Here is a 14,031-nt window from a genome sequence, read left to right on the forward strand (position 1 = left end):
CGGTTTCCCCAGTGAATTTTACAAATTCTTTTGGAGAGATATTTCACCTTACCTTTTAATGAGTCTAAATGAATCTTATGAAAAGGGAGAATTAAGTACAACACAGAAAAAGGCCATTATAACTTGTCTGCCTAAACCAAACAAGAACAGATTCTTTTTGAAAAACTGGCGTCCGATATCTTTACTGAACACGAATTATAAGATTGGCTCAGCGTGTTTGGCAAATAGAATGAAATTAATATTACCATCAATTATTAATGAGAACCAAAAGGGATTTATGAAGGGCAGAAGGATCAATGATAATACCAGACGTGGCAAAGTACTAAAAAGTACTGCAAAGTAGTGGCAAAGTAGTGGCAAAGTAGTGGCAAAGTACTGCAAAGTAGTGGCAAAGTAGTGGCAAAGTATGGCAAAGTATGGCAAAGTACGGCAAACTAGTGGCAAAGTACGGCAAACTAGTGGCAAAGTATGGCAAAGTACGGCAAAGTAGTGGCAAATTACGGCAAAGTAGTGGCAAAAAAAGGCAAAGTATGGCAAAGTAGTGGCAAAGTATGGCAAAGTAGAGGTAAAGTACTGCAAAGTAGTGGCGAAGTACTGAAAAGTACGACAAAGTAGTGGCAAAGTAATGAATAGTGTGCAAAGTACTGCAAAGTAATGGCAAAGTACTGCAAAGTAGTGGCAAAGACCTAGTTTAGTAAATTTTTGTATGGCTTCATTTTTTGCCGATCGTTGAAACATTTTTTTGGAAACGACCTTCTTTCTGGAAGTTCAAAAATTGTTGGCTACGATTTATCAAAGTAACTAATACTAGTATTGTGTTTTGAAATAGTTGGGTAAAGTTTATCGTGGCAATTTTTAAGTTTAGCGACTTTTCAAAATGGCGGCAATTTGTTTATTTTCGTGTTGATCGTGACGATATTTTTTAAATACAAGTATTGATTCGCTCCTATTTCTTATCTTTTAGGAATGCTGTGACACATATGTGGAAAATTCAACTTAAAAACATCCAGAAATAGTTCTTTGGTATGGAATTCTATGTATAACTATTACGAAATATGCTATCGATAAACACGCACACTCGGAGATGCACAAGAAGGCCATGTCATTTAATAGAAGTGGGAAGCAAAGAAAATCACGGCGTTCTCAAAAGCTGCAGATCACTGGGCTTCCATGAAAGTCCGAAGAATCAACATTACATAGAAATCACACAGCAGCAGATTCATTTAATCTTCTACATAAATTTGTTAAAAAATAAAGACACATTTTCATCCATGCAAGCCTGTCATTATTGTTTTCTTTATCTTTAGACAAATGCTAATGATATGTAAATTATATGCAAATTAGCCGCCACTCTGATACATTTTTCTGGGGAGAACACTGGCTAAGTAGTGGCAAAGTAGTGGCAAAGTACGGCAAAGTAGTGGCAAAGTATGACAAAGTAGTGGCAAAGTACGACAAAGTAATGGCAAAGTAGTGGCACAGTAGTGGCAAAGTACTGCAAAGTAGTGGCAAAGTATGGCAAAGTACGGCAAAGTACAGCAAAGTACTGCAAAGTATGGCAAAATAGTGGCAAAGTATGGCAAAGTACTGCAAAGTAGTGGCAAAGTACTGAAAAGTACAGCAAAGTAGTGGCAAAGTACTGAAAAGTATGGCAAAGTAGTGGCAAAGTACAGCAAAGTACGGCAAAGTATAGCAAAGAATGGCACAGTATGGCACAGTATGGCACAGTATGGCAAAGTAGTGGTAAAGTAGTGGTAAAGTACGGCAAAGTAGTGGTAAAGTACGGCAAAGTAGTGGCAAAGTATGGCAAAGTATGGCAAAGTAGTGGCAAAGTACTGCAAAGTAGTGGCAAAGTAGTGGCAAAGTACTGTGAAATAGTGTGAAAATTTCAAGACAAAACTGACAAAAACTATGGGAGCCATTTAATTTTCAATCTCCATGATCAACCAAAAAACACAAACAGAGATAATGCCCGTTTTATGAAAGTGACGTAAATAGTCCACAAAAATGGCTATTGCATCATGACGACATGCCACATCCATCATACACCAACGCTTGCTGATGTTCAATCATCAGATAAAAAAATAAAATACAAATATTTACAATATGTTTAATCGTCCATGGAGTCAAACCTTGTCATGGTGTTGTGTTATATCATTTCCACCATTGAGTGGGTTGAGTCTAAATTTACCTTTCCTCAAATCTTTAAAAAAAGAAATTTGTATCACGCAGTTTTTCACGATCACCGGTGAAATTTTGCTACACAACGGCTATTTGCAGTTTTTACTACTCAATTGCTCAAATGTCGGTAAGAAAAATCGAAATAAAAAGGAAACTATTGTAAATAGAAACAGGTTTCATTCTACTACTGACGAGACGAGTTGATAAAAATTAAACGAACCCTGACCTTTGGAAATACCTCATTCATAGAGTGCAACAGTTACATAAAATTAACGAGACTTGGCGTAATAACTTAATAGTAGCTCAGACAGGAACGGAAATTTGATCAAAGAATCCGGTTAATCAATAACACCAAGAATGTGTTTACCAATGCAAGGATTGTAATATCAAGTCTATTACCAAGCCATGGCAGTGAAAAAAATGTGAACACTGTGATAAATGAAATTGACCAAAGTATGAAAGTTAAATGTGAAACAGCTGACTGTACCTATGTAGAACATAGAAAACTAATTAAGTCACACTAAAGACATGTATACAAGTGATGGGATTCATCTTAACACTACTGGTACTAGACTATTTGTTGCTGACATCAAACGTACAGTGAGAAATATTCACTTGTATCAAGCAAGAAATAGTTTCACACATGGACAAAATATTAATAGACAACCTGAACGCAGTATTCTACACAGGGCAACACAGAAACAGCAATAACAGTCGTAGACACAGCAGCAGATTCACCAAGAATTCTGAACAACCACAAAGATTATAGCTAAACAGACAAGAAAACAAATGACACGTCCCTGTTCTGCTCATATTTGAGTGACATATACATTCAAAGCAGATCATGACCGAAATCTCAGACCACTTGCAGTGGTCTGATCCGAAATGCACCTGCATGCGTACAACACATTGTACTAAATCTGAACAAAATCCATCCATGCATGACTGAGATCCGGTTCTGGAATTATGAAAATACGTGATTTTGATGCATTTTCGGCCTTAAAATGGCCATCATTCAGCTATTGTTAAGCGGATCATGAAACAAATGCACATATCTATTTGTGACATAATGTACCATGTGTGTGTGAAGTTTGAAATTGATCAATCCAGACATGTCTCAGATATGGATCCAGAACTGAATTCTTTAAAACAAAATGGCCGCCAGTCGGCCATTTCGAACTTGATTCGGTAAAAAAAATGACGTGCATCAAGGTCCTGTTATGTTTAATGTATGTACCAAATTTGAACGAAATCCGTCCATGCATAACTGAGATACGGGTCCGGAATGGTGAAAATGTGCGATTTCAATGCATTTTTGGCCTTAGAACGGCCGCCATTTGGCTATCATTAATCGGATCATGAAAAAAATGCATGTGCATATGTCCCATATAATGTGTGATGTATGAGTGAAGTTTGAACTTAATCGGTCCATGCATGTTCGAGATACAGGTGATCACGGACGCACGCACGCATAGACGCACGAACGCACACAGGGCAGAACATAAGTCCCCGTTTTCGGACTTCGTCCGAACGGGGACTAATAAAGTCATTACCCGATATCAAAACCATCACTACAGTCAAAGAGAATACCAAGGTGGACGTTATGACGAATCATACAAGCAATACCCTCATTAGTTAAATCAAAAGAAAGAAGTTGGACGATATCTTAGTGAACATTACAATGACATGCAGTATCCAAATAGATATTATGATGACAGATACAGTGACAAATATAACAAACATTCTCATTTGTATCAAGATAGCTGGTATAAATGGGAACCATATCATAGTCAATCATGGTATCAACAGGAATGGTAATGTATAAAAAAAATAGTAGAAAAACCTAAATTTATTATATATATGTATCAGTAATATTCACATAAAACTTTGATAAGGTATTAGTAGTCATATCTATAATGTACAGCAGAGTCATTTACAAACAAGAAAAAAATTGTTAGGCTAATTTATTTGTTTTGTGTTTCGGCCTACACCCCATGAATTCATAACAAACATGAAAATAATCAAACTTCATACATAATATTGTACATATGCACATCAATTTGTTTCATGATCTGTTTCAAGATGGCCGAATGGTGGCCAATTTTGTGCTTAAAAATCATCAAAATCAAGCAATTATGCATGAATTTTGTTTAAACTTACATATGTTAGACATTATGGGACCTTGATGCACCCCATTTTATTTTTCAGATCCAATTTAATTGGCCGACTGGCAGCCATTTTGCTTCAATGAATGCAGTTCTAGTGCCATATCTCATTATGGGTTACTGATACATGTCATTTTATTTTTCAAATTTGATTCAAAATGGCTGACTGGCGGCCATTTTGTTTTAATGAAGTGTTTCTGGAGCCGTATTTCTACATTATTTGACTGATTATGATCAAATTTTATATATTCATTATACATCACGACATAGATATATTGGTTTGACTGAATCTGATTCAAAATGGCCAAATGACAGCCATTTTTGTGCTAAAAAATCATCAAAAATCAAGCATTTCTGGCATTCCAGAACTGGAATATTACGTCTTTTTGAGAAAACAAAAATGCAAAATGAGTTGTCAATGATTTCAACGACACTTTTTTACAATGAAGGAACAAATATGAACAAAAAACAAAAATTTTATTACAATATGGTTCACATACTGTGAAAAAATGGGTAGGGTCCGTGGGAAAACGGTCGAAGGCAAGATTGTACACAAACTCTCATTACAAAGCTATTTCCCGCCATGGTTTCATCATAATTTGACCTGAACAACTTCCTTTGACCTAACAGGTCACGTCTTTCATTAACCAATGAAAATGCTCTTTCATACAGTCAAAGTTTTCCAATTATTGACGAAGTATTTTTATCAACGCAATGCGGAAGTGTATTCCCTTACCAAATTGTCCGCCCCAATAGTATATTAATTGTATACATATTCTGTACAAAAAGTATACTTTTTTTGAAATTGTGTACATTATTTGTATACAAAATTCATACATACAAGAAAACGGCAGTACATTATTTGTATACACACTTTATACAAATTCATTAATGTATATTTGTTGTATACTAGAAATATACAGACTTTTTGCATAGGATTCAATGCCTAAATATTGTATAATTTACATATACATAAAATGTACAATATCATGACTAAGAAATAAAGAGTAACCAAAAAACATTTAATATGCATTTTTTTTATTTTGTTGGTAACGAATAGTATATTCTAAAAGAAGTGTGAATAAGTGAATAACTTACTCGTTATCATAGTGTTGCAATTGTTGATTAGTACTCAGTAGTAATTATAATAACGTACAAAAAATAAATTCATTGAATTGTTATGAAATGCAAGTAAAATTCAACTTAGTTTCATCGTAAGCGAATGTTTTCGGTCACATGTAAATGCTCGAAACGGTAAATGATTATATGGTGAATAGCAGTCCAATTGATGAAAGCGCAGAAGTTCCAGATACGGAGGAGTTTTCTATTTCCAGCCAGTTATTTTTCGAGGTTTTAAAACTAAATATCAGAGGCAAAACTATAATGTATTCCAGTCATAGGAAACGAGAAAATAATAAAAAACAATATTTATTGGAACAGGAAATTGACCTTAAAATACAACAAATTAATAAAAACATTCAAAAGGAACAACTGATAGAACTTGAAAATAAACAGTCCGAACTGGAACAAATGCGCTCTCAAGTGTTGACGGGCGGTATGATAAGGTCAAAGGTAAATGACTCTCTTTATGGGGAGAAACCGTCTAAATATTTTTGTACACTGGAAAAAAGACAGTATGTAAATAAAACGATTGGAAAACTGGTTAAAGAAGATGGTTCTGAAATTTTAGATCAAGGAAAAATTTTGAAAGAAATGAAACAATTTTACAAAAACTTGTATAAATCAGCCGATCAAACAGTCAGGGATATTTCTGATCAAAATTGTTCATTTCTAAAAACAAATACACCAAAATTATCAACGGAGGAAAGAAATTCGTTTGAGGGAAAGCTACAATACAAGAATGTGCCAATGCTTTGAAAAATATGGTCAATGGAAAAACACCTGGTTCAGACGGTTTCCCCAGTGAATTTTACAAATTCTTTTGGAGAGATATTTCACCTTACCTTTTAATGAGTCTAAATGAATCTTATGAAAAGGGAGAATTAAGTACAACACAGAAAAAGGCCATTATAACTTGTCTGCCTAAACCAAACAAGAACAGATTCTTTTTGAAAAACTGGCGTCCGATATCTTTACTGAACACGAATTATAAGATTGGCTCAGCGTGTTTGGCAAATAGAATGAAATTAATATTACCATCAATTATTAATGAGAACCAAAAGGGATTTATGAAGGGCAGATAGATCAATGATAATACCAGACGTGGCAAAGTACTAAAAAGTACTGCAAAGTAGTGGCAAAGTAGTGGCAAAGTAGTGGCAAAGTAGTGGCAAAGTACTGCAAAGTAGTGGCAAAGTAGTGGCAAAGTATGGCAAAGTATGGCAAAGTACGGCAAACTAGTGGCAAAGTACGGCAAACTAGTGGCAAAGTATGGCAAAGTACGGCAAAGTAGTGGCAAATTACGGCAAAGTAGTGGCAAAAAAAGGCAAAGTATGGCAAAGTAGTGGCAAAGTATGGCAAAGTAGAGGTAAAGTACTGCAAAGTAGTGGCGAAGTACTGAAAAGTACGACAAAGTAGTGGCAAAGTAATGAATAGTGTGCAAAGTACTGCAAAGTAATGGCAAAGTACTGCAAAGTAGTGGCAAAGACCTAGTTTAGTAAATTTTTGTATGGCTTCATTTTTTGCCGATCGTCGAAACATTTTTTTGGAAACAACCTTCTTTCTGGAAGTTCAAAAATTGTTGGCTACGATTTATCAAAGTAACTAATACTAGTATTGTGTTTTGAAATAGTTGGGTAAAGTTTATCGTGGCAATTTTTAAGTTTAGCGACTTTTCAAAATGGCGGCAATTTGTTTATTTTCGTGTTGATCGTGACAATATTTTTTAAATACAAGTATTGATTCGCTCCTATTTCTTATCTTTTAGGAATGCTGTGACACATATGTGGAAAATTCAACTTAAAAACATCCAGAAATAGTTCTTTGGTATGGAATTCTATGTATAACTATTACGAAATATGCTATCGATAAACACGCACACTCGGAGATGCACAAGAAGGCCATGTCATTTAATAGAAGTGGGAAGCAAAGAAAATCACGGCGTTCTCAAAAGCTGCAGATCACTGGGCTTCCATGAAAGTCCGAAGAATCAACATTACATAGAAATCACACAGCAGCAGATTCATTTAATCTTCTACATAAATTTGTTAAAAAATAAAGACACATTTTCATCCATGCAAGCCTGTCATTATTGTTTTCTTTATCTTTAGACAAATGCTAATGATATGTAAATTATATGCAAATTAGCCGCCACTCTGATACATTTTTCTGGGGAGAACACTGGCTAAGTAGTGGCAAAGTAGTGGCAAAGTACGGCAAAGTAGTGGCAAAGTATGACAAAGTAGTGGCAAAGTACGACAAAGTAATGGCAAAGTAGTGGCAAAGTAGTGGCACAGTAGTGGCAAAGTACTGCAAAGTAGTGGCAAAGTACGGCAAAGTACAGCAAAGTACTGCAAAGTATGGCAAAATAGTGGCAAAGTATGGCAAAGTACTGCAAAGTAGTGGCAAAGTACTGAAAAGTACAGCAAAGTAGTGGCAAAGTACTGAAAAGTATGGCAAAGTAGTGGCAAAGTACAGCAAAGTACGGCAAAGTATAGCAAAGTATGGCACAGTATGGCAAAGTAGTGGTAAAGTAGTGGTAAAGTACGGCAAAGTAGTGGTAAAGTACGGCAAAGTAGTGGCAAAGTATGGCAAAGTATGGCAAAGTAGTGGCAAAGTACTGCAAAGTAGTGGCAAAGTAGTGGCAAAGTACTGTGAAATAGTGTGAAAATTTCAAGACAAACTGACAAAAACTATGGGAGCCATTTAATTTTCAATCTCCATGATCAACCAAAAAACACAAACAGAGATAATGCCCGTTTTATGAAAGTGACGTAAATAGTCCACAAAAATGGCTATTGCATCATGACGACATGCCACATCCATCATACACCAACGCTTGCTGATGTTCAATCATCAGATAAAAAAATAAAATACAAATATTTACAATATGTTTAATCGTCCATGGAGTCAAACCTTGTCATGGTGTTGTGTTATATCATTTCCACCATTGAGTGGGTTGAGTCTAAATTTACCTTTCCTCAAATCTTTAAAAAAAGAAATTTGTATCACGCAGTTTTTCACGATCACCGGTGAAATTTTGCTACACAACGGCTATTTGCAGTTTTTACTACTCAATTGCTCAAATGTCGGTAAGAAAAATCGAAATAAAAAGGAAACTATTGTAAATAGAAACAGGTTTCATTCTACTACTGACGAGACGAGTTGATAAAAATTAAACGAACCCTGACCTTTGGAAATACCTCATTCATAGAGTGCAACAGTTACATAAAATTAACGAGACTTGGCGTAATAACTTAATAGTAGCTCAGACAGGAACGGAAATTTGATCAAAGAATCCGGTTAATCAATAACACCAAGAATGTGTTTACCAATGCAAGGATTGTAATATCAAGTCTATTACCAAGCCATGGCAGTGAAAAAAATGTGAACACTGTGATAAATGAAATTGACCAAAGTATGAAAGTTAAATGTGAAACAGCTGACTGTACCTATGTAGAACATAGAAAACTAATTAAGTCACACTAAAGACATGTATACAAGTGATGGGATTCATCTTAACACTACTGGTACTAGACTATTTGTTGCTGACATCAAACGTACAGTGAGAAATATTCACTTGTATCAAGCAAGAAATAGTTTCACACATGGACAAAATATTAATAGACAACCTGAACGCAGTATTCTACACAGGGCAACACAGAAACAGCAATAACAGTCGTAGACACAGCAGCAGATTCACCAAGAATTCTGAACAACCACAAAGATTATAGCTAAACAGACAAGGAAACAAATGACACGTCCCTGTTCTGTTCATATTTGAGTGACATATACATTCAAAGCAGATCATGACCGAAATCGAAATGCACCTGCATGCGTACAACACATTGTACTAAATCTGAACAAAATCCATCCATGCATGACTGAGATCCGGTTCTGGAATTATGAAAATACGTGATTTTGATGCATTTTCGGCCTTAAAATGGCCATCATTCAGCTATTGTTAAGCGGATCATGAAACAAATGCACATATCTATTTGTGACATAATGTACCATGTGTGTGTGAAGTTTGAAATTGATCAATCCAGACATGTCTCAGATATGGATCCAGAACTGAATTCTTTAAAACAAAATGGCCGCCAGTCGGCCATTTCGAACTTGATTCGGTAAAAAAAAATGACGTGCATCAAGGTCCTGTTATGTTTAATGTATGTACCAAATTTGAACGAAATCCGTCCATGCATAACTGAGATACGGGTCCGGAATGGTGAAAATGTGCGATTTCAATGCATTTTTGGCCTTAGAACGACCGCCATTTGGCTATCATTAATAGGATCATGAAAAAAATGCATGTGCATATGTCCCATATAATGTGTGATGTATGAGTGAAGTTTGAACTTAATCGGTCCATGCATGTTCGAGATACAGGTGATCACGGACGCACGCACGCATAGACGCACGAACGCACACAGGGCAGAACATAAGTCCCCGTTTTCGGACTTCGTCCGAACGGGAACTAATAAAGTCATTACCCGATATCAAAACCATCACTACAGTCAAAGAGAATACCAAGGTGGACGTTATGACGAATCATACAAGCAATACCCTCATTAGTTAAATCAAAAGAAAGAAGTTGGACGATATCTTAGTGAACATTACAATGACATGCAGTATCCAAATAGATATTATGATGACAGATACAGTGACAAATATAACAAACATTCTCATTTGTATCAAGATAGCTGGTATAAATGGGAACCATATCATAGTCAATCATGGTATCAACAGGAATGGTAATGTATAAAAAAAATAGTAGAAAAACCTAAATTTATTATATATATGTATCAGTAATATTCACATAAAACTTTGATAAGGTATTAGTAGTCATATCTATAATGTACAGCAGAGTCATTTACAAACAAGAAAAAAATTGTTAGGCTAATTTATTTGTTTTGTGTTTCGGCCTACACCCCATGTATTCATAACAAACATGAAAATAATCAAACTTCATACATAATATTGTACATATGCACATCAATTTGTTTCATGATCTGTTTCAAGATGGCCGAATGGTGGCCAATTTTGTGCTTAAAAATCATCAAAATCAAGCAATTATGGATGGATTTTGTTTAAACTTACATATGTTAGACATTATGGGACCTTGATGCACCCCATTTTATTTTTCAGATCCAATTTAAATAGGCCGACTGGCAGCCATTTTGCTTCAATGAATGCAGTTCTAGTGCCATATCTCATTATGGGTTACTGATACATGTCATTTTATTTTTCAAATTTGATTCAAAATGGCTGACTGGCGGCCATTTTGTTTTAATGAATGTGTTTCTGGAGCCGTATTTCTACATTATTTGACTGATTATGATCAAATTTTATATATTCATTATACATCACGACATAGATATATTGGTTTGACTGAATCTGATTCAAAATGGCCAAATGACAGCCATTTTTGTGCTAAATAATCATCAAAAATCAAGCATTTCTGGTATTCCAGAACTGGAATATTACGTCTTTTTGAGAAAACAAAAATGCAAAATGAGTTGTCAATGATTTCAACGACACTTTTTTACAATGAAGGAACAAATATGAACAAAAAAAAAAAATTTTATTACAATATGGTTCACATACTGTGAAAAAATGGGTAGGGTCCGTGGGAAAACGGTCAAAGGCAAGATTGTACACAAACTCTCATTACAAAGCTATTTCCCGCCATGGTTTCATCATAATTTGACCTGAACAACTTCCTTTGACCTAACAGGTCACGTCTTTCATTAACCAATGAAAATGCTCTTTCATACAGTCGAAGTTTTCCGATTATTGACGAAGTATTTTTATCAACGCAATGCGGAAGTGTATTCCCTTACCAAATTGTCCGCCCCAATAGTATATTAATTGTATACATATTCTGTACAAAAAGTATACTTTTTTTGAAATTGTGTACATTATTTGTATACAAAATTCATACATACAAGAAAACGGCAGTACATTATTTGTATACACACTTTATACAAATTCATTAATGTATATTTGTTGTATACTAGAAATATACAGACTTTTTGCATAGGATTCAATGCCTAAATATTGTATAATTTACATATACATAAAATGTACAATATCATGACTAAGAAATAAAGAGTAACCAAAAAACATTTAATATGCATTTTTTTTATTTTGTTGGTAACGAATAGTATATTCTAAAAGAAGTGTGAATAAGTGAATAACTTACTCGTTATCATAGTGTTGCAATTGTTGATTAGTACTCAGTAGTAATTATAATAACGTACAAAAAATAAATTCATTGAATTGTTATGAAATGCAAGTAAAATTCAACTTAGTTTCATCGTAAGCGAATGTTTTCGGTCACATGTAAATGCTCGAAACGGTAAATGATTATATGGTGAATAGCAGTCCAATTGATGAAAGCGCAGAAGTTCCAGATACGGAGGAGTTTTCTATTTCCAGCCAGTTATTTTTCGAGGTTTTAAAACTAAATATCAGAGGCAAAACTATAATGTATTCCAGTCATAGGAAACGAGAAAATAATAAAAAACAATATTTATTGGAACAGGAAATTGACCTTAAAATACAACAAATTAATAAAAACATTCAAAAGGAACAACTGATAAAACTTGAAAATAAACAGTCCGAACTGGAACAAATGCGCTCTCAAGTGTTGAAGGGCGGTATGATAAGGTCAAAGGTAAATGACTCTCTTTATGGGGAGAAACCGTCTAAATATTTTTGTACACTGGAAAAAAGACAGTATGTAAATAAAACGATTGGAAAACTGGTTAAAGAAGATGGTTCTGAAATTTTAGATCAAGGAAAAATTTTGAAAGAAATGAAACAATTTTACAAAAACTTGTATAAATCAGCCGATCAAACAGTCAGGGATATTTCTGATCAAAATTGTTCATTTCTAAAAACAAATACACCAAAATTATCAACGGAGGAAAGAAATTCGTTTGAGGGAAAGCTACAATACAAGAATGTGCCAATGCTTTGAAAAATATGGTCAATGGAAAAACACCTGGTTCAGACGGTTTCCCCAGTGAATTTTACAAATTCTTTTGGAGAGATATTTCACCTTACCTTTTAATGAGTCTAAATGAATCTTATGAAAAGGGAGAATTAAGTACAACACAGAAAAAGGCCATTATAACTTGTCTGCCTAAACCAAACAAGAACAGATTCTTTTTGAAAAACTGGCGTCCGATATCTTTACTGAACACGAATTATAAGATTGGCTCAGCGTGTTTGGCAAATAGAATGAAATTAATATTACCATCAATTATTAATGAGAACCAAAAGGGATTTATGAAGGGCAGAAGGATCAATGATAATACCAGACGTGGCAAAGTACTAAAAAGTACTGCAAAGTAGTGGCAAAGTAGTGGCAAAGTACTGCAAAGTAGTGGCAAAGTAGTGGCAAAGTATGGCAAAGTATGGCAAAGTACGGCAAACTAGTGGCAAAGTACGGCAAACTAGTGGCAAAGTATGGAAAAGTACGGCAAAGTAGTGGCAAATTACGGCAAAGTAGTGGCAAAAAAAGGCAAAGTATGGCAAAGTAGTGGCAAAGTATGGCAAAGTAGAGGTAAAGTACTGCAAAGTAGTGGCGAAGTACTGAAAAGTACGACAAAGTAGTGGCAAAGTAATGAATAGTGTGCAAAGTACTGCAAAGTAATGGCAAAGTACTGCAAAGTAGTGGCAAAGACCTAGTTTAGTAAATTTTTGTATGGCTTCATTTTTTGCCGATCGTCGAAACATTTTTTTGGAAACAACCTTCTTTCTGGAAGTTCAAAAATTGTTGGCTACGATTTATCAAAGTAACTAATACTAGTATTGTGTTTTGAAATAGTTGGGTAAAGTTTATCGTGGCAATTTTTAAGTTTAGCGACTTTTCAAAATGGCGGCAATTTGTTTATTTTCGTGTTGATCGTGACGATATTTTTTAAATACAAGTATTGATTCGCTCCTATTTCTTATCTTTTAGGAATGCTGTGACACATATGTGGAAAATTCAACTTAAAAACATCCAGAAATAGTTCTTTGGTATGGAATTCTATGTATAACTATTACGAAATATGCTATCGATAAACACGCACACTCGGAGATGCACAAGAAGGCCATGTCATTTAATAGAAGTGGGAAGCAAAGAAAATCACGGCGTTCTCAAAAGCTGCAGATCACTGGGCTTCCATGAAAGTCCGAAGAATCAACATTACATAGAAATCACACAGCAGCAGATTCATTTAATCTTCTACATAAATTTGTTAAAAAATAAAGACACATTTTCATCCATGCAAGCCTGTCATTATTGTTTTCTTTATCTTTAGACAAATGCTAATGATATGTAAATTATATGCAAATTAGCCGCCACTCTGATACATTTTTCTGGGGAGAACACTGGCTAAGTAGTGGCAAAGTAGTGGCAAAGTACGGCAAAGTAGTGGCAAAGTATGACAAAGTAGTGGCAAAGTACGACAAAGTAATGGCAAAGTAGTGGCAAAGTAGTGGCACAGTAGTGGCAAAGTACTGCAAAGTAGTGGCAAAGTATGGCAAAGTACGGCAAAGTACAGCAAAGTAC

The 14,031-nt window shown here is 34.8% G+C and overlaps 3 long non-coding RNA genes across 3 annotated transcripts; all 3 read left to right on the plus strand.

Moving 5' to 3' along the window:
* Nucleotides 1-413: 413 nt before the first annotated feature.
* Nucleotides 414-1,277, plus strand: LOC146742831 (uncharacterized). Its single transcript, XR_014929471.1, has 2 exons — nucleotides 414-565; nucleotides 965-1,277. It is a non-coding gene; the product is annotated as an uncharacterized LOC146742831 (long non-coding RNA).
* A 5,405-nt stretch (nucleotides 1,278-6,682) lies between these two features.
* On the plus strand, nucleotides 6,683-7,546 carry LOC146742832 (uncharacterized). Its single transcript, XR_014929472.1, has 2 exons — nucleotides 6,683-6,834; nucleotides 7,234-7,546. It is a non-coding gene; the product is annotated as an uncharacterized LOC146742832 (long non-coding RNA).
* Nucleotides 7,547-12,964: 5,418 nt separating this feature from the next.
* On the plus strand, nucleotides 12,965-13,750 carry LOC146742833 (uncharacterized). The gene is made up of 2 exons (XR_014929474.1): nucleotides 12,965-13,038; nucleotides 13,438-13,750. It is a non-coding gene; the product is annotated as an uncharacterized LOC146742833 (long non-coding RNA).
* The last annotated feature ends 281 nt before the right edge of the window (nucleotides 13,751-14,031 follow it).

Source organism: Saccoglossus kowalevskii, chromosome 5 (assembly GCF_978046115.1).
Source record: "Saccoglossus kowalevskii chromosome 5, keSacKowa6.1, whole genome shotgun sequence".
In the NCBI taxonomy this organism is placed as follows: Eukaryota; Metazoa; Hemichordata; class Enteropneusta; family Harrimaniidae; genus Saccoglossus; species Saccoglossus kowalevskii.